Consider the following 25,467-nt stretch of genomic DNA (forward strand, 5'->3'; position numbering starts at 1 on the left):
AAAATATGAGGTGGTCAATGGACCAGGCTGCCTCCATGCCCGGCATTGCCTGAGTCTTGTCAAGGTTAGCCAGGACGGGTTGGCCTTTCTCTCCTTCCCGGTGATGCCTGCACGTGGCCGAACACGTCCTCTCTGATCAACATAGTGCAGACCGGGCACTTGTGGTGTGCGGCTGCATGCGGTGGCCTGCTTCCTTGGCCAGCGTAGAAACCACCAACCTTCTAGGCACACAAGCTGGAAGCTTTGAAGAGATTCATGACTCATCTCTGCTTCTCACATCCCGCATCCCTGCCAGCAGGAAATCCTGTTGGCTTGACCTTCAGAATGTATCCAAGTCTGACCCCCACAGCTTCCACCCTGGCCCCCAGCGCCCTCATCCTCCCACTTAGCTATTGCAAGCACTCTCTGGCTGCTGCTGAGAGTCCCCAACAGAAAGGTCCTCACCCGGCAGCAGAATCCATTCACCGTAAGTGCCCCATGTTACTTCCCTCTTTGGATCCTTCTGTGACCCACGACACCCTGGTCCCCTCTCTTGCCTTACCTGCTCACTCTGTTCCATGCACACTGGCCCCTTTGCTGTTCCTCGTCATGGGGATTGTCCTGCCTCAGGGCCTTTGCACTTGTTCTGTTGACCTGGGACACGCTTCCCCCAGGTAAATTTTTTTAAGCCCTTATTTATTTATTTGAGACAGATACAGAGAGCATGTGGGGGTGGGGGGGACAGGCAGAGGAAGAGGGACAAGCAGACCCCCTGGGGAGTATGGAGCCTGAGAGGGGCTTGATCCCCCAACTCCAAGATCATGACCCAAGCTGAAGTCAGATGCCCAATCGGATGAGCCACCCAGGCGCCCCTTCCCCCAGATATTTGTGTGGCTCATTCTCTCACTCTCTCAGGTCTCTGCTCAAATGTCACCTCCTCAGTCAGGGCCTTTCTGACCTCACCATAGAAAATAGTTATCCCTGGGGTGCCTGGCTGGTTCAGTCAGTAGAGCGTGTGATTCTTGGTCTTGTGTTGTGAGTTCAAGCCTCCCGTATTGGAGCCTACTGAAGAAAAAAAAAAAAAGATAGTCATCCTTCAAAAAAAAAAGATAGTCATCTTTCTTTTCATAGAACATATCACCATCTGTCTCATAATCTTTTTTCTAAAGATTTATTTATTTATTTTTAAAAGATTTTATTTGTTTATGCATGAGAGACAGAGAGAGAGAGAGAGACAGAGACAGAGAGACAGAGGCAGAGACAGAGACAGAGGCAGAAGGAGAAGCAGGCTTCATGCAGGGAGCCTGATGTGGGACTCGATCCCCCGTCTCCAGGATGCTCCAGGCAGATGCTCAACCACTGAGCCGCCCAGATGCCTCTGTCTCATAATCTGTTTATTTCTTGGGGTGCCTGGGGTGCTCAGGCCACAGTTCCAGGGTCCTGGGATCAAGGCCTGCATCTGGCTCCCTGCTCAGCAGGGAGCCTGTTTCTCCCTCTCCCCCCCACTCCCCCACCCCCCTCGTACTCTCTCCCTTGACACATTGTGTGTGTGTATCACCTCGCTCCTAGACTGTCAGCTCCATAGGGCAAGGAGAACTGCCTTGTTTGCTGCTTTAGGCCTTCCCATGTCTAAAAAGTAAGTTGCTCAATAATCATATATAGTAGATGCTCAAGAACTATTACGTGAATGAACTTGTGAATCCTCTCCACAACTCTAAAACATAGGGACTCTGACTATCCCATTTTGCAGATGAGGAGACTGAGGCACAGAGAGGCAAAGACCATCCAGTTGAGTTGAGTTTGTGCTGCCGGGCAGGCTCTGTGCCCAGGCCTGGATGTGGAGGTTCCCCGAGGGGGTCTGGATTGTCTCCCTCGCTGGGCAGGTGAGGGCCAGGCCACAATACTCAGAAAGGTGAACACAGCTGGGGCACACAGCCAGGAAGTGGCAGGTCCGGGATCAAAGGCTGTCTGGGGTCAGAGCCATCCTTTTACCTTTAGCTGCTGCCAAGTCAGTGTGAGAAGCTGAGCCAAAAGACGGAACATCCTCATTCCATTTGTTGTTGCTTGTTGTTCCTCTTCGACTTCTCGGGTAACCCTGTACCCTCATGCCCCACCCAGCGCCCACACCTGCATTTATTTTGAAGCAAATCCCAGGTGTCGTATTGTATCGTGCAGCCACACATCCCTTGGTAGCCTGGCAGCCTTGGAATCTCCGGATCTTTAAACATTAAAAATAGGGATCCCTGGGTGGCGCAGCGGTTTGGCGCCTGCCTTGGGCCCAGGGCGCGATCCTGGAGACCCGGGATCGAATCCCACGTCGGGCTCCCGGTGCATGGAGCCTGCTTCTCCCTCTGCCTATGTCTCTGCCTCTCTCTCTCTCTCTATCATAAAATAAATAAAAAATTAAAAAAAAATAAACATTAAAAATATTGGGGCAGCCCGGGTGGCTCAGCGGTTTAGCACCCAGGGCATGATCCTGGAGACCCAGGATCGAGTCCCACATCGGGCTCCCTGCATGCAGCCTGCTTCTCCCTCTGCCTTGTGTCTCTGCCTCTATCTCTCTCTGTGTCTTTCATGAATAAATAAATAAAATCTTAAAAAAATTAAAAATCTTAAAATTACAGACTTGCTGACCTCTGGAGGTGACCTCCTTGATGCTAACTCACTCTGGGATTTCTTACAGTCCTGACCAACAGGGAGGCCACTGAGGCCAAACGGCCCTGGTTTGAATCCAGCTTCCCTGCTCCTGGGCCACGTAGCCTCCAGAGAGTGCCTCGGTTTACTCATCTGTCAAATGGGGAGTGATAAAACAGCCCCCCGCTTCACAAAGCCTTAGGGAGGCTTGCATGAGTTAAGATGTGTCAGGCACTTAGAACAGCACCTGTACTTAATGCCAGTAGTTAGTATTCATCTTTGAAATTTCAAATCCTTGCTTGCTTGAGCTATAAACTCCTGGTGATCATTTAACACAGAGAGCACATCTGGCAGTGGTGCTACTAAACCAGTATTTTGGTATGTATTTTGAAAATCCCAAAATGCCATTATCAGTACAATATATGTATAATATATATATTATACATACCATATAATATATAATATGTTTATATAAATATATAAATATTATAAATATATATATAATATATAATATATATCTATATTATTGTGTTTGATCTCCATCTTCTCTCCTCTGTTTCAGACCTTAAGAGTCAACCCTGATCCATCGACAGGTGGACAGATGAACGAGATGTGGTCTGTCCACCCAGCAGAATATCATTCAGCCACAAGGAGTGAAGCTGCGCTGCATGCTACAGCGTGGCTGAGCCTTGAAAACATTTCACCGAGTGAAAAAAGCCAGACACAGAAGCCACATAGTGTATGATTCCATTTATACGAAATCTCCGGAAGAAGCAAATCTATAAAGACAGGAAGTAGATCAGCGATTGCCAGGGGCTGGGAAGGATGGAGAGATTGGGGAGTGATGGCTAAGGGGCGTGGGGCTGCTTTCTGGGGTGATGAAATTTTTTCTAAAATTGATCATGATGACGGTTGCACACTCTGAATATGTTAAAAGCCACGGACTTGTACCCTTTTGTCTCAAAAGTTATGTCATGTGATTGCCTTTATATAACATTCTTGATGTGACAAAATTCTAGAAATGTAGAACAGAGCAGTGGTCACCAAGGGTTCAGAAGGGGGTGGGCAGAGAAAAACAGGATGCATGCACCAGGGCAGGGGAGGGGGGCACCCTTGTGATGGAATGTTCTGTATCTTGACTCTATCCGTGTCAGTACCCCTGGTTGTGATACTGGACGTTTGATTTCGTATTTGTGAATGCAAATACGGAAAAACCCCCAAGTCAATACTGGTGGCGCTTTCTTGATCATTCCCAGGCCTACAGAACAGCCAAAAACTTGCCTCTCCGGACACACACATTCCCAGCTGAGGTTTGAACAGGGCAGCGCTCAGCCTTCTCCTTGCAGCTCCCACGCTGTAAACAAGTGTCCTTTTCACGGTCTACTTAGTGCCACATTTTTCACATTTTTGTGCTTTTTGTTGGTGATTTTGCTGTTTCAAACAGCCCCCAAACGGAGTGCCAAAGTGCTGTCCAGAGTCTCAATGCGCAAGAAGGCTGGGATGTGCTTTATGGAAAAAGTAGGTAAGATTTTTACATGTGCACGATGAGCTTCCTTTCAGGCTCCAGTTATACAGAGCTGTTGGCCTGAGTTCAACAGTGAGGGAATCAACAAGGGATATCATGTAAGGTGTTTTTAACCTGAAACATATATGAAACAAAGTTATGTATTAATGGTTTCATCAACATGTTGTAACCGGAAGCTGTCAGAACCTAACCCTGTGGGCAGCCCGGGTGGCTCAGCCACTTAGCGCCGCCTTCAGCCCAGGGCACGATCCTGGAGACCCAGGATTGAGTCCCATGTCGGGCTCCCGGTGCATGGAGCCTGCTTCTCCCTCTGCCTGTGTCTCTGCCTCTCTCTCTCTCTCTCTCTCTCTCTCTCTCTCGGATAAATAAATAAAATCTTAAAAAGAAAAAAAAGAACCTAACCCTGTACTACCACCCTGCCCCCCAGGAGCTGTGGTTCAGTATTTGCTAACTCAGCATTTACGGCAACTTTATAGAACATAACTGAGCGAATGAAGACAATTGACCATACTACAGTTTTACTTTTTATTTATTTATTCATGAGAGACACAGACACAGAGAGAGGCAGAGGCACAGGCAGAGGAAGAAGCAGGCTCCCTGTGGGGAGCCCCATGCAGGACTCAATCCTAGAACCCTAGGATCACAACCTGAGCCAAAAGCAGATGCTCAACTACTGAGCCACCCAGGCACCCCCATACTAGTTTTATAACATGCTCCCACTGGAGGAAACTGAGTAAAAGGCATACAGTATCTCTCTGTATTATTGCAGTCTTAAAACTGCAATGTGTATCTATAATTATCTCAGGATAAAAGGTTTGATTAAAAAAAATACAGGAGGGATCCCTGGGTGGTGCAGTGGTTTAGCGCCTGCCTTTGGCCCAGGGCACGATGCTGGAGACCCGGGATCGAATCCCACGTCGGGCTCCCGGTGCATGGAGCCTGCTTCTCCCTCTGCCTATGTCTCTGCCTCTCTCTCTCTCTCTGTGTGTGTGACTATCATAAATAAATAAAAATAAAAAAATTTTAAAAAAATACAGGAAGCAATGCTTGGCCCCCTGGTGAGCCAGAGAGGAGGCACTATTCACCAGTAAGGTACCTGTAAGGTTTTCAGCGGTGAGGAAATGTGGTCAGAAATCTTTCTGAATGAATGAGCCTGGTTCCATATGAAATTATGAGGTAGTCTGTAACTCTTTGGGTGAAAGCTCAAGAAAAATGATCCAAATGATTCTAATGGCACATTACCAAAAAATTATCACGGCACAAAAATATCAGTATTTTGGTGATAAAAAAAAAAACATGCTGTCCTTGAATATTGAAAACAGCTTTTGTTATCGCTCAACCACACACATACCCACATACCCTGATTATGGAGATTATTTATTTTTCAACAAATGCTTCCTGAGTACTTGCCCTGGGCCTAACCCTGTGCTGGGCAGTGGTGGGACACAGAAGTGACCAAGATACTTCTAAGCCCTGCCCTCATGGGGGCTCCTAGTCCAGTGGTGGAGATGGACCCCTCCCTGGACAGAGATGACCTGGATTGGGTAGGACAGGGAGAGGGGCGAGGGGATCCCAGAAGGCTGAGGGATCCCAGAGTGGGCAATCGACCTGGCCTAGAGGGAGAAATCAGAGAGGGCTTCCTGCAGGAGGAGATCTGAGCTAAAAAGGATCAATAAACACAAGCCAAAAGGAAGAGGGATAAGGCATGAGTCACAGGAGAGGAAAGCAGATGTGCAAAGGCCAGGAAGAAAAGGTCAAGTGACACTACCCGGGGGAAATGACAATATTTCTGTGGCTAGAGCATTATGGGAACAATAATAGACAAGACTTTTATTTTTAAATTTTTATTTATTTATGATAGTCACAGAGAGAGAGAGAGAGAGAGGCAGAGGGAGAAGCAGGCTCCATGCACCGGGAGCCGACGTGGGATTCGATCCCAGGTCTCCAGGATCGCGCCCTGGGCCAAAGGCAGGCGCTAAACCACTGCGCCACCCAGGGATCCCTAGACAAGACTTTTAAAAAGCATCTATGTCCCAGGCTTTCGAAGCACTTTGCACGAGCCAGCTCATTCGCTCCTCACCATCACCCTGTGATGTAACCTTCCGTCGCATCACCCTAGGAGGAGGGCCTGGTTTATAGGAGACACAGGGGAGGGCAAATGACCACCAAGGTCACACCGCTGTGCGCAGTGGATTTGTTGGGTAGAAGATGCCAGATGGGGAGCAGGCGAAGGAACGCCTGGGGGCAGATTCCCAAGTCTCTGAAGAAGGGGAGTGCTAGAGACACGAGCCGGAGGCCAGGCCCGTGATAAGGAAGCTACACACTCTGAGCCTGGTGCTCCACATCCTGCCCTCGTCCTCCCCAAGACCTTGGGGCTGACACAGCTAGAGCCACAGGTGCAGAGCATGCGCTCTTCTCTCCCACCGCTGCCCCAGGGTAACCCCTAGGCTCATTATAATACATTTGCATAGCGGCACAGCCCCGCCCCCTGGAGCCAGGCTGCCGGGACCTGCTCCGGGACACACCTCTTTCGGTCAAACCCTCCCCGTCCCAACCTGTGGGAAGTGTTTCCCAAAGGATTGGAAGCAGCCTGGGTTAGAGACCAGCGCGCGGGACGGCACAGCTCCTCCCGGGCGGAGAGACCCAGTAACATCCAGTTCCAGAACAGCCTAGGGGCGGCTTCCACCCGCAGCACCTGCCCGCCCGCCCGCCCGCCCACCTCGAGGTGCACTTTCGCTTTAATAAACTGCTTTGTGCTCGCTCTTTTCCTTCCCACGTTAATCCCCTTGGGGAATCCAGGGCCCGGAGACCTCCGTTCACACATGCAGGACCCCCCCACCCCCCCACCCCGCCCCGTCACAGATGGAATCACACCCAGGCGTCTGACTCTTGAGTCTGGCCTTGAAGTATCGTGGGCTCCAGAAAGCACTAAGGAGGTCCGCCCGGGGGGCTCAGTCGGTTGGACGGTTGGACGGTGCCTTTGGCTCAGGTCATGATCCCGGGGCACATGGGATGGAGCCTGCCTCGGGCTCCCTGTTCGGTGGGGGAGCCTGCTTCTCCCTCTCCCTCTGCCCCTCTGCTTGTGCTCTCTGGCTCTGTCTCTCTGTCAAGCAAACAAAATTAAAAAAGAAAAGAAAATAGAAAAATAATGTGTGAAGAGGCAGGGCTGGAAGGATCGGGGGGTGCAGAGTCCTAGACCATAGGCGAGAGCTTTGTCCCAAGGAATTGGGGAGCTACCGAAAGTTTTTTTGCCCTAATAAACTTTCACGAAGGTGCCTATGAGTTATCTGCTGCCACATAACAAATTACCCTTACACAAGGCAATTTGTTTTTCTTTTTTTCATATAAATTCTATTTATTTATTCATGAGAAACACAGATGCAGGCTGAGGGAGAAGCAGGCTCCCTGCCGGCAGCCCCATGTGGAACTCCATCCCAGGACCTGGCATCCCGGAATCATAACCTGAGCCTAAGGCAGATGCTCAACCACTGAGCCACCCAGGCACCCCACATTTAGCAATTTAGAACAATGAAAACTTTTTTCTTTTTTTTTAATATTTTTTATTTATTCATGAAAGACACAGAGGAGAGAGAGGCAGTCATAACCTGAGCCTAAGGCAGATGCTCAACCACTGAGCCACCCAGGCACCCCACATTTAGCAATTTAGAACAATGAAAACTTTTTTCTTTTTTTTTAATATTTTTTATTTATTCATGAAAGACACAGAGGAGAGAGAGGCAGGCTCCATGCAGGGAGCCCGATGTGGGACTTGATCCCGGGACTCCAGGATCACGCCCTGGGCCAAAGGCAGCTGCTAAACCGCTGAGCTACCCAGGGATTCCCCGAAAACTTATTTTTCAGTAGGCTCTCTGCCCAGCGTGGAGCTCAATGCGCGGCTTGAACTCACAGCCCTGAGATCAAGACCTGAGCTGATCTCGGGACGCAGTGGCTCAACTGACTGAACTACCACCCGGGCGCCCCTAAAACAATAAACGTCTATCCCACATCATTTCTGGGGGCAAGGAACCTAGGAGGGACTCAGCCTGGCACTTGGGACTTAGAGTCTGTCATGAGGTTATAGGTGAAGCTGTTTGCTGGGACCATCATTTGAAGACTCAGCTCAGTCTGGAGCACCTGCTTCCAAGTTCACTCAGGTGATTAAGGGCAGGAGGCTCAGTTCTTCAGTGGCCGTTGGCTGGCCCGCTGGTCGTCTCCTAGGGTCCTCATGACACGTGTCCACTTAATCACACAAGGAGGCCATTGGACTAGAGTGGCTCGAGCACCTTAGCAGCCCGAGCACCTAAGCAGCCCGGATGAGGGAACCCAAACCTAAGCCTCAAGGTGAAGACACCCAATCACCGCTTGCTTTTCCAAATAAGGGGAAAGCCCAGCTACAGCCAGTCACATACTTTGCTTGCTTAGCTTCCAGGTCTTCTCTACAAAATTCCTTCCCTAGCTCCTGTCCCCAGAGGGCTCCTAACCCCTTCTGGTTTGGCACTGCCTGATTGGCATTTGTTTTTGCTCACGTAAACTCTTAAGATTTTGAATATGTCCCAGTTTATCTTTTAACACGCGGCAGCTGGATTCCTCCAGAACAAGTGATGAGGGAGAGAGGGAGAACCCAAGATGGAAAGCGAAATCTTTTTATAAACCCAACCTCAGAAGTGACGTTCCTTTAGTTCGGCTATATTCCACTCCTTGCGGAAGGCTTACTGCATCTCAAGGCTGCCCCTACCCACAAGGGAGGGGCCTTGTAGTATAATAAGTATATTTGGGAGGTGCCTGGCAGGCTCAGTCAGTAGAGCATGCGGCTGTTGATCTCGGGGTCAACATGAGTTTGAGCCCCATGTTGAGTGCAGAGATTGCTTAAATAAATAAACTTTAAAAAAGAGGGCAGCCCCGGTGGCGCAGCGGTTTAGCGCCTCTTGCAGCCCAGGGCGTGATCCTGGAGACCCTGGATCAAGTCCCACATCAGGCTCCCTGCATGGTGCCTGCTTCTCCCTCTGCCTGTGTCTCTGCCTCCCTCTCTCTCTCTGTGTGTCTCTATGAATAAATAAAGTCTTAAAAAAAAAAAAAAAAAAAGAAAAGAAATAGGGGCGCCCGGGTGGCTCAGTGGTTGAGCATCTGCATTCAGCTCAGGTCGTGATTCCGGAGTCCTGGGATCAAGTCCGGCATTGAGCTCCCTGGGGGAGAGCCTGCCTATGTGTCTGGATCTCTCTGTGTGTCTCTCATGAATAAATAAATAAAATCTTAAAAAGAAATTCTTATTTTTAAATAATCCCTACACCCCACGTGAGGGTTGAACTCATGATCTCCAAGATCAAGAGTCTCACCCTCCAAGGACTGAGACAGCCAGGCGCCCGCTTTCCCATTTTAATTTAAGCAAAGTTTACATCAGGTAGTTTCTGCTTTTTTATTTTTAATTTTTTAATTATTATTATTTTTAAGTAGGCTCCATGCCCAACATGAAGTTTGAACTCATGACCCCCAGATCAAGAGTCGCATGCTCCACCTACTGAACCAGCCAGGCGCTCCAGCTTTCCCTTTTTAATCACAAATAACATACTCTAAAATTTTATACCGAGGATTTTGGGGGAAAAAAGCCGGCAGTAATCTCATGACTAAAATTATGAATTCATTTTCATTGTCTAGGAGAAATGAGTAATTTCAATATTAGTGGAGCATTACATGGAGTTTAAAATAGAAACAAAGTAGGAACCCCTGGCTGACTCAGTCAGTGGAGCGCCTGACTCTTGATCTCGGGGTTTTGAGTTTGAACCCCACGTTGGATGTAGAGATGACTTAAAAATTAAAAAAAAAAAAAAAAAAAAAAAAAAAAAGGGCAGGGCAGCCCCGGTGGCGCAGCGGTTTGACGCCGCCTGCAGCCCGGGTTGTGATCCTGGAGACCCTGGATCGAGTCCCACATCAGGCTCTCTGTATGATGCCTGCTTCTATCTCTGCCTGTGTCTCTGCCTCTCTCGCGCGCTCTCTCTGAATGAATAAATCTTAAAAAAAATAAAAAAAAGTAAATAAAAAAAAAAATAGGGCAGCCCCAACGGTGCAGCGGTTTAGCGCCGCCTGCAGCCCAGGGTGTGATCCTGGAATTCCAGGATCAAGTCCCACGTGGGGGCTCCCTGCATGGAGCCTGCTTCTCCCTCTCCCTGTGTCTCTGCCTCTCTCTCTCTTTCTGTCTCAATAAATAAATAAAATCTTTTAAAAAAATTTTTAAAAAGTAACGAAGTTTTTGGAGATTTCAGTCATTTTTAAAAAGATTTTATTTATTCATGCGAGACAGAGAGAGACAGAGACAAAGGCAGAGGGAGAAGCAGGCTCCCTGCAGGGAGCCCGACAGGGGACTCCATCCCAGGACCCTGGGATCACTACCTGAGCCAAAGGCAAATGCTCAACCACTGAGCCACCCAGGCATCCTTGTGATTTTGGTTATTTAACTAAAATTTTAATTCTTCCTTCTTTATGGATCTATAGGCGCATCTTCAGAAAGATTTCTATTTTGTTCGCAGCATGGCTAAAGGCTGCAGTAGAAGGTTAATTTAAATCATTAACTTTCACCTTCTTGGAGGCTTCTCTTTCCCAGGAGGCAAAGCGGTTTTGCCAACCACTCTATTTCCCGGTGCTCTTTATGTGAGAGCCATGTGATGAATTGCATCTTGAATTTTGATTCCGAAATTCTTGGCGAGGACTTTTGCTTGTTTAATTTTATTGGATGGTAAAAGGGGTGTGACCCTGTGCGTTGCCCTGTGTGACTTTTCTGCCACAAAAATTTTGCATCTAACTGTAGCCCGTTTATTCACTTCAGGTATGTGGTGACATCTTAATCCAAAGCTCCTTTTATGTGTTCTATTTTCTTCATCTCAAATTCTCCTCTTTTCTATAAAAAAATTCTCAAATGATAAGATTTGATAGGCTTCTTTAAAAAAAGACTTTACTTGTTTATTTGAGAGAGAGTGCATAAGCAGGGTGGAGAGAGGTAGAGGGAGAGGGAGAAGCAGAGTCCCCACTGAGCAGGGAGCCCAGTGTAGGCCTCCATCCCAGGACCCTGGGATCATGACCTGAGCCGAAAGCAGATGCTTAACCCACTGAGCCACCCAGGCACCCAATAGCCTTCTGGGTTGGTAAACCCATCCACCTTCTGGGTACCTCAACCCAGGTCCACAGGGATAGAAGCTTCTGTGCTCCGGATCCTTCCAGAACTTTCCCTCTCTACCTCTTCATCTGGCTGTTCATCTGTATCTTTAATAAGATTTTTTAAAAAGTAATTTCTACACCCAATGTGGGGCTTGAATCCACAACCCTGAGATCATGAGTCATATGCTCCATGTTGGGTATAGAGATTACTTAAATAAATAAAGCTTTAAAATAAGTAAATAGGGATCCCTGGGTGGCTCAGCAGTTTAGTGCCTGCCTTCGGCCCAGGGTGTGATCCTGGAGTCCCAGGATCGAGGCCTACATCAGGCTCCCTGCATGGAGCCTGCTCCTCCCTCTGCCTGTGTCTCTGCCTCTCTCTCTCTCTTTCTCTCTCTCTCATGAATAAATAAATAAAATATTTTTTAAAAATCAAATAAGTAAATAAATTTGGTTAAAAAATACATAGGAGTATGGTACCTAGAGGCATCTGGGTGGCTCAGTGGTGGAGCGTCTGCCTTTGGTTTGAGTCGTGATCCCAGGGTCCTGGGATCGAGTCCTGCATCGGGCTCTCCTCAAGGAGCCTGCTTCTCCCTCTGCCTGTGTCTCTACCTCTCTCTCTGTTTGTCTTTCATGGGTAAATAAATAAAATCTTTTTTTAAAAAAAGGAGTATTCTACTTAATAAGAACAAACAGGAATATTATATTTAAGAATACTGTATTATAGTAATACACACGAATATTATATATAGAATATTATATGTAAAATATATGAGTATTTTATGTAAATACTAAATAGAGAAAATATACAAAGACTAGAGTTATAGGAATACACACATAGGAATATTACAAACATGAATGTAGGGGTATATATTTGAATACAGATATATGTATAGAAAGTTTTTTTTCCAAAGATTTTATTTATTTATTCATGAGAGACACAGAGAGAGAGACAGAGACACAGGCAGAGGGAGAAGCAGGCTCCATGCAGGGAGCCTGATGCGGGACTTGATGCTGGATCCTGGGATCACACCCTGAGCCGAAGGCAGACGCTCAACCGCTGAGCCACCCAGGTGCCCCTGCATAGAAAGTTTAGCTTTTCACTGGAAAAGCACAACATGGCTTCTGGGGCCAGATAGCCTGAGTACAAATCCCAGCTCTGCCACTTAATATCCTGTGGCTTTGGGCAAATGCCTGAACTATTCTGTGACTCAGTTTTCCTGTCTGTAGGATGGGGATAAGAGTCCCACGTCATTGAGTTGTTACAAGTATTACATGCTTCCAAGAGTGCCTGGCATGTAGCTTAATAAACGAATACAGGGGCACCTGGCTGGCTCAGTTGGTGGACTGGGTGACTTTTGATCTTGGGGTTGTAGGTTCAAGCCCCACTTTGGGTATAGAGATAACTTAAAATCTTAAAAAAAACAAAACAAAACAAAAAAAAACCAACACATAGGGGGTTGTTTTTCCTTTGGCCTCACTATACTCACAGCCCTGCATCTTCCTTTTCAACTTTATGCTATGGGGAAATCCCTCTAAGACAGAGGTTCCACTGTGGCTATACCTTGGCATCACTTATGGGAGCTTTACAAAATACTGATCTGGTTCCAGGGACTCTGATTTGGCTGTTCTGGGGTGTGATCTGAAGATTGGAATTTTTATTTATTTTTAAAAAGATTTTATTTATTTATTCATAAGAGACACACAAGAGAGAGGCAGAGACACAGGCAGAGGGAGAAGCAGGCTCCCTGCAGGGAACCCGATGTGGGCTTCGATCCGGGGGTTCTGGGATCATGCCCTGAGCTGAAGGCAGATGCTCAAAGACTGAGCCACCCAGGCATCGCTATTTATTAATTTTTTAAAAAGATTTTGTTTGTTTGACCGAAGACACGCAGGGGAAGCTGCAGAGGAAGAAGCAGACTCCATGCTGAGCAGGGAGCCTGATGGGGGGCTCAACCCCAGGACCCGGGAATCTGACTTGAACCGAAGACAGACACTTAACCAAGTGAGCCACCCAGGCACCTTGAAGATCAGAGTTTTTAAACCCTCCTACAGCTGAGGTTACGGAGCACTGGAGCAAGCCCACCAGAACGATCCCGGCTTGCCATATGGAATGGCTGTATGTGTACAGAGAGTTTACACAGTTGGGACAACTGGGTGGCTCTGGAGGTTAGGCCTCCGACACTTGGTTTCAGCTCAGATCATGATCTCGGGGTCATCGTCTCGGTCGTGAGATGAAGCCCCCCAGCAGGCTCTGCACCTAGCGTGGAGTCCGCTGGAGACTCCCTCTTGCCCCTCCCCCATCTTGGGTGCACACGCATGTGCATGTGCTCTCTGAAATAAATAGATAAATAAATTCTTTTTAATTTTTTTTAAAGATTTTATTTATTTATGAGAGAGAGAGAGAGAGAGAGAGAGAGAGAGGTTCTATGCAGGGAGCCCCACGTGGGACTCTATCCCGTGTCTCCAGGATCAGGCCCTGGGCTGAAGGTGGCACTAAACCGTTGAGCCACCGGGCTGTCCAATAAAATCTTTTTTTTTTTAAGATTTTATTTATTTATTCATGAGAGACACACAGAGAGAGAGAGGCAGAGACACAGGCAGAGGGAGAAGCAGGCTCCATGCAGGGAGCCCCACGCAGGACTCAATCCCAGGTCTCCAGGATCACACCCCAGGCTGAAGGCGGCGCCAAACCTCTGGGCCACCCGGGCTGCCCTAAAATCTTTTTTTTTTTTTTTTTTTGCCTACGTACTCGATGGGGAGAGGGTGCTCCCTAAAATCTTTTTTTAAAAAAAGAATTCACAACATAGGAGGGTCATCACTTTTTCAACCTAAAAATAGTTTTTCTTTTTTTTTTTAATTTTTAAGAAGATTTATTTATTCATGAGAGACAGAGACAGGCAGAGACACAGCCAGAGGGAGAGGCAGGCTCCTCACAGGGAGCCGGATGTGGGACTCGATTCCGAATACTGGGATCATGCCCTAAGCCAAAGGCTAACCCTGAACCGCTGAACTGCTGAACCGCTGAGCCATCCAGGACCCTCCCAAAGATAGTTTTTCATCTTTGATTCCCAGTTTCTTGCTATTCCAGTAATGCAGTGAGCGACCTATCCATACATGCCCAGATCACTCTGGAGATTCATTCTTTCTTTCTTTCTTTCTTTCTTTCTTTCTTTCTTTCTTTCTTTCTTTCTTTCTTTCTTTCTTTCTTTCCTTTGACTTTATTTATCTATTCATGACAGACCCACACAGAGAGAGACAGAGACACAGAGAGGAGAACAGGCTCCCTGTGGGGAGCCCAATACAGGACTCGATCCCAGGACCCCAGGATCACCACCTGAGCTGAAGGCAGACACTCAACCCCTGAGCCACCCAGGCGTCCCTGGAGATTTGATTTCTATGGGAGGCTTTCCCAGCAGTAGGGCTGCTGAGTCAAGGGCAAGATGCATTTCTTTTAATGGACATAGATTATAGATTGTGGTAGATGGTGCCAGATTCCCTTTCAAAAAGGCTGTAACAGTTCTCTTGTCATCAGTGATAGATGAACGTGCCCTCACGTGTCCTCCTACAGGCAGAAGTCTGCTCCAAGAAGACTGGGATTCCATTTTCTTTACCGCTGTGTCCCCGGGGCTGGCGCAGTTCCTGGCACATAGTGGGCCCTCAGTAAATATTTGTTAATGGAGTAAATATGATGAATGATTTTCCTGATGACCTCAGACACCCCTACTTCCAAACCTATGGCTTCCTCCTCCTCTCCCAAGATCAGGGATCCAAGGTAGAGGCCAGATTGGGCAGGGGAGGAGAGAGTTGAAACAATCCTGGATGGTTTCCTAGAGGAGGGAGCAAGGCTGGTAAGAGAAGGAATGAATCCCAGGCCAGTAAAGGTCTTACAGATGATGACACTCTGGCCTCAGAATGTGAGTCTGGCTGTTTCCATGGAGATGGATTCAGGCCCCACCCCCTGGCCCAAAGTGATGGAGATATGGTTGCCATGACAACTGGATATCCTCAGGATGGCAAGGTCTGTTCCAGCCAGATGCCCTTTGGGTGGAATTAGAGTAATGTGGAATAAAAATAGCAGCTCAGGAAAGGGCTAAGCGTTCTATGTCAAAGCTCACGAATCGCACTGTCACACCCGTGATGCCGACTAGTTACAATCAATAGCAGACCCGCAGCTCCTTGGCCCTTAGTCCTCTGGCTTCTGTCACTCTTCCTGTCCTGAATTCAAAATGCACAGAGATGGCTGTTGCAGTGCACTGGCTCCTCAGTGCCTTGACCTCATCTCTTCCAAAGACCTTGCCTTCCATCCAGACCCCTCATTCCCCCCTCTATCCTGTGGCCAGAGCAGACACCTGTCACAACTGACAACCATATGCTTCTTCAACCATTCTGATTTCTAGCAGCCCACACCAGCACCCCCATTTGGACCTTTCCGTCTCGCTTCATCCAGTGTCCCAACTCCTTCAATCTCACCAGAACCTCCATTGCATCATCCTGACTGCTTTGCCCCAACTTGAGCCCCTTCATGACCACCCAGCCCTCACCCAGCTTAGGGCCTGTGGCCAACCAGTGTCCCCCCCCTCAACTCCCTTGCTCCCTCTCACTCACTAGTCTCATAGGAAAGACACCCAGCTATCTGCCTACCGTGGGCTGCAACTGCTCTGCTGATCGGCTGGAGAAAAATCTAGAACCACGACACCAGGTCTCACATTAACTTCCAAACCTTGGACCCAAGGGACGCCTGGGTGGCTCAGCGGTTGAGGGTCTGCCTTAGGCTCGGGGCGTGATCCCAGGATCCGGGATGGAGTCCTGCATTGGGCTCCTTGCCGGGAGGGAGCCTGCTTCTCCCTCTGCCTATGTCTTTGCCTCTCTCTGTGTGTCTTTCATGAATAAATAAATAAAATCTTAATTTTTATGATAGTCACAGAGAGAGAGAGAGAGAGAGAGAGAGAGAGGCAGAGACACAGGCAGAGGGAGAAGCAGGCTCCATGCACCGGGAGCCCGACATGGGATTCGATACCGGGTCTCCAGGATCGCGCCCTGGGCCAAAGGCAGGCGCCAAACCGCTGCGCCACCCAGGGATCCCTAAATAAATAAAATCTTTAAACAACAACAAACCTTGGACCTCGAGGTGGCTCTAACGTTGTCTGGCCTTAGTCCCTTTGCTCTTCCAAAACTCCTAAAATGTTTCCAAATTGCGGTAAAAGACATATAATGTAGGGGCTCCTGGTTGGCTCCTTTGGTAGATCATGCAACTCTTGCTCTTGAGGTCATGAGTTCAAGCCCCATGTTGGGTATAGAAGTTACCAAAAAAACAAAAAAACAAACAAACATAAAATTTATCACTTTAACCATTGAAAAGTGTAAAATTCAAAGTCATGAAGCATGTTCACAATGCTGTGCAACCATCCCTACTATTGTTCGGTCTCTACAGGTTTGTCTATTCTGGGTAGTTCACGTACGTGGAACCATACAATACTTAGCCTCTGGTGTCTGGTTTCTCTCACTTAGCATGATTCTTTCTTTCTTTCTTTCTTTCTTTCTTTCTTTCTTTCTTTCTTTCTTTCTTTCTTTCTTTCTTTCTGATTTTATTTATTTATTCATGAAGACACAGAGAGAGAGAGAGAGAGGCAGAGACAGAAGCAGGCTCCACGCAGGGACTCCATGTGGGACTCGATCTCGGGTCTCCAGGATCACACCCTGGGCTGAAGGTAGGCGCTAAACTGCTGAGCCACCCAGGGATCCCCAGCATGTGCTTTCAAGATTCATCCATGTCATACAATGTGTCAGAATTTCATTTGACTTTTTTCCCCCATTAAGGTATTTTATTTGTATGTATGTATTCCATCCCCAGAAAAAAAAAAACTCCCAGGACTATCCTTCCTGCATGTTTTTGCCCTACTTTCTCTTGGTCCACGATGCCAGCTGTGGTTGTCAGTGCGATGAAACCAAGCTAATGAGATGGGTCTGTAAGCTTCACTGCAATTTCCCCAGCTCCGTGATCATCAGCGATTTCAGTGTAATCAGGCTTCATCATCGCAATTAGAAGCTGGAAAATAACTTTGGAGCGTGGCCTAATAAGAACTTGGCAGGTGCCTCTCTTGTTGGCATTGTTAATGCTCTTGAGCATTTGAGAGCGTCGGCCAGGACATTCATGCCAGCTTGATGGAGGCGTGGAAAGATAGAGGCTGAGAAATGTCCCATTGCGTGGATATACCACATTTGGTTTATCCATTCATTCATGGATGGACTAGAGTTGTTTCCTAGACAACTTGAACTCCTACATCTCCTCCCTTCTTACCCACTCTCAGTGGCGACGTTGCTTCCTCTATCACTGAAAGAAGAGAACCCACCAGAAGAAAACTTCCCCAGATCCCCACCACCCATCTACCTCTTTCCTCCTCTTACTTGGTGTACCAGTTATCTGCTACTGCTGTGTAACAAACAACCCCCAAACTTAGCAGTGTTAAACACTCCTGTATTATATCCATGGATTCCATAGGACAGGCATTTGAATAAGGCACAGCAAGGACAGCGGGGGGTGGGGGGGGTGACTCCAGGCTGGGAGCTGGGATCTGCTGGAGGAGTCTTCATTCCTGTCCAGCAGTTGGTGCTGGCAGTTGCTGGCTGGGATGTCAGCTGAGCTGACAGCGAGAGTACCTTTATGGGATCTCTCTGAGTAGGCTACTTGATCAGAGCATGGTGGCTGGGTTCCAAGAGCAAGTCCCCTAACAGGAAGTGGGAAGTGCCTGACACTGATGATGAGCCTTGGAAGCCTCACCTCCATTGTGCTTTATTGGTCCACACAGTCACAACATTTTGTTCAAAGTTGCATGTTCTACTGATTGAGGTTCAAGAGGCAGGGAATGTACCCTCACACAAAACATACCCAATGGGAGGAATGCCAAGGTCACACTGTGAGAGCCTGTGGGCTGGGAGAGATTGTTGTGGCTGTCTTTGGAAAACACACCTTCCTTACTAATGTGAACTATGCTCTTGAGCCTGGGGACTCTTCCCATGTTGCCTAGGTGTGGAAAGCATTCCAGCCTTTCTCTCCTGTTTCTCCTCTGAAATCTAGGAATCTGGATCAACCCCACCAGCACAAAACTGCTGTTTGATCTTCTCTGACCTTTCTATAAAAAATACGGAGTCCCCAGTCCCCATCTGTTGCTCACCGTTATATCCTTAGTCCTTAGAACAGTGCCTGGCATAGAAGGTACCTAGTGAAAATTTTTTTTAGCAAATATTGCTTTTAAAGATTTTGTTTATTTATTCATGAGAGACACACAGAGAGAGGCAGAGACACAGGCAGAGGGAGAAGCAGGCTCCCTGCAGGGAGCCCGACACAGGACTCAATCCCAGGACCCCAGGATCACGACCTGAGCCAAAGGCAGACCCTCAACCACTAAGCCACCCAGGTGCCCTTTTTAAGCAAGTATTTCCAGGAAGACTGGTAACAACACTTGCCTCCAGGAAGGAGAACTGTGTGGGCAGCAGATATACAGTCTTTAAAAATGTGAGCTGCTTGCACCCAATGTGAGAGGTGCTTTTTCCCACCCCTTTAAAATTGTAAAATAGAGAGGCACCTGGGTGGCTCAGTTGGTTAAGTGTCTGGTTCTTGATTTCAGCTCGGGTTACGATCTCGATCTCGATCTCGGGGTCATGCTCTCAGAGTCCTGAAATAGAGCCCCAGGTCAGGCTCTGCACTCAGTGGGGAGTCCGCTTGAGATTCTCTCTCTCCCTCTGTCCCTACCCCCCCCAATAAATAACTAAATCTTTCAAAATAAAATAAAACAAAAAAATAGAAATACTTACTTTTCCCTATAGGCCTTTGAGTCATCTGAGTGATGCACTCTGACTACATCTTACTCATTTAAATAAATAAATTATATTATTTAAAAAAAATTTTTTTTATTTATGATAGTCACAGAGAGAGAGAGAGAGAGAGAGAGAGGCAGAGACAGGCAGAGGGAGAAGCAGGCTCCATGCACCCGGACCCCGACGTAGGATTCGATCCCGGGTCTCCAGGATCGCGCCCTGGGCCAAAGGCAGGCGCCAAACCCCTGCGCCACCCAGGGATCCCAAATTATATTATTTTTAAAGATTAGTCCAGCATCTGGCACAAAATGAGTCAGCAGCTGAAAGTCACGTGTTGTCATGATGATGGGGGCTCACCCTGCCCATCCCCCGTCCATCCTCCTCCCCTGAACACCCATGCCTCGGAACCTCCATCTCCTCTGAGCCTCCCCACGCTGGCCCAGCCCAAGGCCAGCCCTACAAGTGTTTGATCTGACCACTTCAGAGCCTTCACCTCAGGCCTGCAGCCCCTGTGAGAGGCCACTAGAGCTGGGAACCCTCCCCAGATGAGCCTTTGAGGATGGGATGAAAGAAAGTAGCCCGATGGGCAGCTCAGGAATGCAGGGCTGGGTCAGGATGTGGCAATACTCAGAGGAGACTGGGAGGCAGAGAAGGTAACCCCCCCGGGGCATTTACTAAGCACCTATTGTGTCCCCAGTGTTGGGGACACAGTAGTGACCTGTCCTGCCCTGGCATTGCAGTGGCAGGCCAGTGACTAGGAAGTGACAGTCCTAGAATGAACAGGGTTGGAAGCAGGGGTGGGGGTGCCTGATGCAGTCAAGGAGGGCTTCCCGGAGGAGGGAATACCAAACTCCTTGAGGAGTCTATGACATCCATGGAGACCTATCTTTTTGGCTGCAGCTGGTGACACTTTCCCTCATTCCCTTAAATCCAGCTGCACTGGCCTCCTTTCTGATTCCTGAACTCTCTGAGCTCGTGTGCAGCCTGAACCATTGTACTTGGTGTTCCTCCCGCCTGCTTCTCTCTTCTCTTTGCTTCCTCACTTGGAGGGCTCCTCCCCAGTCAGACTGCAGACATACTGTTCTTGCAGCATATAACTGTTCTTTAAAATTCCCCTTTCGGGGGCTGGGTGGCTCAGTGGTTGAGCATCTGCCTTTGGCTCAGGTGGTGGTCCCGGGGTCCTGGGATCAAGTCCCATATAGGGCTCCCTGCAGAAAGTCTGCTTCTTTCTCTGCCTGTGTTTCTGTCTCTCTGTGTGTGTGTCTCTCAGGAATAAATAAATCTTTAAAAAATAATAAAATAGGGGTAGCCCCGGTGGCGCCTGCAGCCCAGGGCGTGATCCTGGAGACCCTGGATCGAGTCCCACGTCAGGCTCTCTGCATGGGGCCTGTTTCTCCCTCTGCCTGTGTCTCTGCCTCTCTCTCTCTGTCTCTATGAGGAAATAAATAAAATCTTTAAAAATAATAATAATAAAATAAAATAAAATGAAATTCCCCTGTTTTACTTTCTGTTGACTCCTTCATTTTCTGCCTTGCCAGCTAGGATGTAGCCTCCCCTCAGCTCCTGCGCCCTAGTCCCTTGCAGGGTGCCGGACAAAGAGCTGATGCCCGTCAAATCTTTGTTCTGTGAAGGAGGGAAGCCAATGTCTCCCGGATAAACCTCGGTCTGGTGAAGCAGTGGGGGGTGGGAGTTCCAGGCAGAGGGAACAGCATGGGCAAAGGCGTGGAACAGAGAGGGCGCTGGGGGCGTTTCACAGGCCCTGGGGAGGAAAGAGCAAAGGAGGGAGGAATGTCAGAGGGAAGGAGGAGTACCGAGGAGTAGGAAGGGATGTGAGTCCGCTCCTCCCCTTCCAGATGAGGTATGAAGGATCCAGAGCTTTGAGCCACTGGACAGTTGGGGGTGGCGGGATCATGTCAGGATCCTTCTGTGTAGGGACGGAGGTGGCCAAAGGGCCTTTTGGGAGATCTCTGTTGGTGGCTTGGGGAGTCCAGGCCGGAGGGCTGGGTCTGAGGGTTAGGCCTCGCCTCCCAGAGCCTCTAAGGGCTTCGTGCAGAACATTCCATGGCGGGACCTTTTGGAACAGACCATGATGCCTTGGCAGCCCTGTCCAGTCCCTGTGCTCGGGTCACTGCCCCGGCCTCCTCACCCTCCTCCAGACCCTGCTCGCCACAGCAGCCTGAGGCAGGACTTTTTATAGAACACTTGAAAAAAATATTAATAGGTAATTAAAGGCACATGGCATGGACTTCTAAAAGCACAGGAGGGGACACAGTGAAAGCCTTCCTTCTTCCTGCCCCCCTGGGGCCCCTCAAAGGAGGCACGGGGGCCACCAGTTTCTTGGGTTTTCCCCCGGAGATAGTCTATCATCTGGAAGCACAGATGGCGAAGTGTTCCTCAGGTTATTCACATGATTCTGCACTTTTTTTTTTTTTTTTTTTTTAATTTAAGAGTATAGGGCAGCCCAGGTGGCTCAGTGGTTTAGTGCCGCCTTCAGCCCAGAGCCTGATCCTGGAGACTCGGGATCGAGTCCCATGTCGGGCTTCCTGCATGGAGCCTGCTTCTCTCTCTGCCTGTGTCTCTGCCTCTCTCTCTCTCTCTCTCTCTCTCTCATGAATAAATAAATAAAATCTTAAAAAAAATTTAAGAGTATATTCAGGGATGCCTGGACGGCTCAGCCGATGGAGCTTGTGACTCTTGATCTCAGGGTTGTGAGTTCAAGCCCCACGTTCCGTATAGAGCCTACTTTTTTTTTTTTTTTTTAGATTTTTTTTTTTAATTTTTATTTATTTATGATAGTCACAGAGAGAGAGAGAGAGAGGGGCACAGAGACATAGGCAGAGGGAGAAGCAGGCTCCATGCACCGGGAGCCTGATGTGGGATTCGATCCCGGGTCTCCAGGATCGCGCCCTGGGCCAAAGGCAGGCGCCAAACCGCTGCGCCACCCAGGGATCCCTAGAGCCTACTTTTAAAAAAAGAATATATGCGGGACGCCTCGGAGGCTCAGCGGTTGGGTGCCCGCCTTTGGCTCAGGTCGTGATCCCGGGATCTGGGATCAAGACCTGCATCGGGCTCTGTGCAAGGAGCCTGCTTCTCCCTTTGTCTATGTCTCTGCCTCTCTCTCTCAGTCTGTGTCTCCCATGAATAAATAAAGAAATCTTAAAAAAAAAAAAAAAGAGTATATTCATTTATTCAACACATTTTTGTTGAGCACCTACCTGTATGCCCGGCAGCATTCTCAGCCCTGGGGATACAGCAGAAAAGAAAACAGACACAATTCTCTGCCCTCTTGGAGCTGACATTCTAGGGGGGAGATAGACAGATACATAAAATAAGTACATTTTAACATTACATAGTAGGTTGAATGCATGGTAAGTGCTTTTGATAAAACATTAAGCAGGTAGGGGGGGCCTGGGTGGCTCAGTTGTTTAAGTGCCTGCCTTTTGCTCAAGTCATGATCTTAAGGCCTTGGGATTGAGCCCATATCGGGCTCCCTACTTCCTCTGCTGTTCCCCCTGCTTGTGTTCTCTCTCTCAAGTAAATAAACAAAATCTTAAAACAAAACAAAACAAAAAAACCCCATAAAGCAGGCAAAGAAGGTGGAATATTGAGGAAGCGGGTTTTTTTTTTTTTTTCAAAGTGGTCAGAGGAGGCCCCAGTAAAAGATGATATTTGAGCAAAGCCCCAAAGGAGCTAAGGAAGTGCGTCACATGATTATCTGGGGGCCTGGGTGCAAACAGCAGAGGGAACAGCAAGTGCAAAGGCCATGAGGTAGGAGAGGCTCTGAAATGCTCCCAATCCAGGAAGGAGCAGTGAAGCTGAAGAGGAGTGTGTGAGAACAGTGGGCCCTAGACCCAAGCTTTTAGAGACATGTCCAAAAGTTGGCTTTTGCTTTCTCATCTGGGAGCTGTCTCACTGGTGTGAGAGGGGTGGCTTGTAACAGTTTGTGAGAGCTGATTGCTAAACTTTCGGGGATTTTGCAATTCAGCTGTTACACGTGGCCATTACTAAAAATGAAATTATACACACTTACAGTAAAATAAATCATTAAACACAAAGATGGCAAGTAGTCAAAATTTATCGCTTGCAGGGACGCCTGGGTGGCTCAGCAGTTGAGTGTCTGCCTTTGGCTTAAGGCATGATCCCAGGGTCCCGGGATCGAGTTCCGCATCGGGCTCCCTGAGTGGAGCCTGCTTCTCCTTCTGCCTGTGTCTCTGCCTCTGTCTTTAAAAATATTTTATTCATTTATCCATGAGAGATACAGAAACAGAGAGGCAGAGACAGAAGCAGGCTCCATGCAGGGAGCCCGGGACTCCAGGATCACGCCCTGAGCTGAAGGCAGACACTCAACCACTGAGCCACCCAGGCGTCCCTAAATAAAATCTTAAAAAAAAAAAAAAAAAAAGAAGAAAAGATCACTTCTTAATTCTTGTACTACATTTAACCACTAGCTCTTCTCCAGGGGTTCCTTACACCTATTTCTTCGGCCTGGTAGAAACACTACCTAATGGTGGGCTGTTTTTTTTTTTTTTTTTCTATATTCTGCATTCAACAATGTTGCAATTCAACAGTGTCAACTGGTGGCTTAAAATCCATCCTGGTGGGAGTAGTTACACCACAGACACTGGCCAACACTACAAATCAGGGCTGTCTCCTCCCCCAAAGAGCTGGTGGTTAAATATTTACCAGCACACACACCCCTGTAACGCATAGAGATTTGGCTCTTTTTACTTGTGTTGTTTTTTTCTCCCTGTAAGGCTGTGTAGTGTTTCTTGTTGCATGGATGGGCCGTGAGAGATTTTGCTGTCCTCTTCCTCTTCCTGCTGGGCCCTTAGCTGGTTTCTAGTGTCAGGCTAACGCAAACAACATCAGTGATTTCCCACGTGTGTGCGGCTGTAGCCATATAATAAATCCCCTCAAAAAGAACTTCTGTGTTCTTTGAACAAAGCAAGAGGTGTGGGAGTTCTAACATTAATGACTGTTGCCTAATGCCTCTCCATGAAGGCTGTACCAATTTCCACACCCACTAGCAAATGGGTCAGAGTGCAAAGACTTCTGAAGATGTGAACTTCGCTGTGCTGTTCTGCTGTTTAAGCTCTTTGATGCCCCTTCCCCACCGACCCCCCAAGATTCTCCCAAGGCCCAGATCCTTCAGTGGTGGCCTCGGGTGTCAAAGTCTGAGTCTGACTCAGGTGGTCCCTTTGTCTTGCTACCAAAAGTGGCACCATGATCCCTCAAAAAAAAAAAAAAAAAGTCACATACCAGCCACTTCACAATCTGCTGTCCCCTGAAACGGGCCATGTTCCCACCCACTCGTGTTTGCTCCTACCTTGCCCTCCTCCAGGAACTTACTCCCAGGGCCCCATCACCAGACTAACTCCCCCCCACACACACACCTGGATCTGCTCGCTTCCTTTCTATTTCAGGTGACCGAAATCCTTCCTGTAACTGTCTTCAGCAACATCGGAATTGATGAACTCAGCGGAGTGAAAAATTGTCCTGTTGGCTGGCTTCAGGCAGAGCTGGCTTCAGGAGCTTGAATGATGCACATGAGGCCAGTCTGGGCCTGTCAGATCTGTTCTCTTCCACGCTGGCACCCTTTGGCAGACTCGCCCTTTAGAAGTCCCCCCACACCCATCCTCCCGTGGTCATGGGAGGGAGAGAGCTAGAGGTGGACATAAGGTTCCAGGCAGAGAGGAGAGCCTGCCCTGGTGTGTGCCAGACCCGGTGCCAGAACCCAGATCCTAGCTGGGCCTGGCGACCGGCCCACTAGCTACATATCACTCTGCAGGCCTAACTCCAAAGAGATGACAAGTCCTTGCCCACTCGCTAAATTCCTCAGTTGAGAGGCAGAGTGGGAATAGCTGTTCCTGCTCTGGAGGCAGAAAATCGGCATTTAAATCCTGCCTCTGGTCTTTGGCAGCATGAAAACAGGTTTGGAACTAGGTAGTGCTATGGTTATGCTGTGGATGTGCTCAGTGCCACCGGATTGTATTCTTTAAAATGATCGAAATAGGGGCACCTGGATGGCTCAGTTAAGTGTTGACTCTTGGTTTCGGCTCAGGTTGTGATCTCAGGGTCATGGAATCGAACCTTGCCTCGGGCTCCAAGCTCAGTGTGGAATATGCTTGAGATACTCCCTCTCCCCCTGCCCCTCCCTACCCCGGCCCCTCCCTCCAGACTCTCTCTCTAAAATAAAAATAAATAAATAATAATAATAAATAATAAAATATTATTTAATAATAATATATTATTATTTATTTTATTATTATTATAATAAAATATTCGTTTTATTATTTTAAATAAATAAAATATTTATTTTTTATTTATTTATTTTTATTTTTATTTATTATTTTAAATAAATAAAATAT

General features: G+C 48.0%; 1 long non-coding RNA gene across 4 annotated transcripts; it reads right to left on the bottom strand.

Moving 5' to 3' along the window:
* Positions 1 to 606: 606 nt before the first annotated feature.
* LOC140603344 (uncharacterized) lies at positions 607 to 25,176 on the bottom strand. 4 transcript variants are annotated; one of them, XR_012006329.1, is made up of 3 exons: positions 24,493 to 25,173; positions 22,315 to 22,399; positions 607 to 1,044 (listed from the first exon to the last, which is right to left on the bottom strand). It is a non-coding gene; the product is annotated as an uncharacterized lncRNA (long non-coding RNA). The 4 variants fall into 4 exon arrangements; XR_012006324.1 differs by lacking the exon at positions 607 to 1,044 and adding an exon at positions 3,359 to 4,252 and having other exon boundaries at positions 24,493 to 25,172; XR_012006338.1 differs by lacking the exon at positions 607 to 1,044 and adding an exon at positions 6,993 to 7,241 and having other exon boundaries at positions 24,493 to 25,175.
* Between the last annotated feature and the right edge of the window lie 291 nt (positions 25,177 to 25,467).

Source organism: Canis lupus, chromosome 1 (assembly GCF_048164855.1).
Source record: "Canis lupus baileyi chromosome 1, mCanLup2.hap1, whole genome shotgun sequence".
NCBI classification, from domain to species: domain Eukaryota; kingdom Metazoa; phylum Chordata; class Mammalia; order Carnivora; family Canidae; genus Canis; species Canis lupus.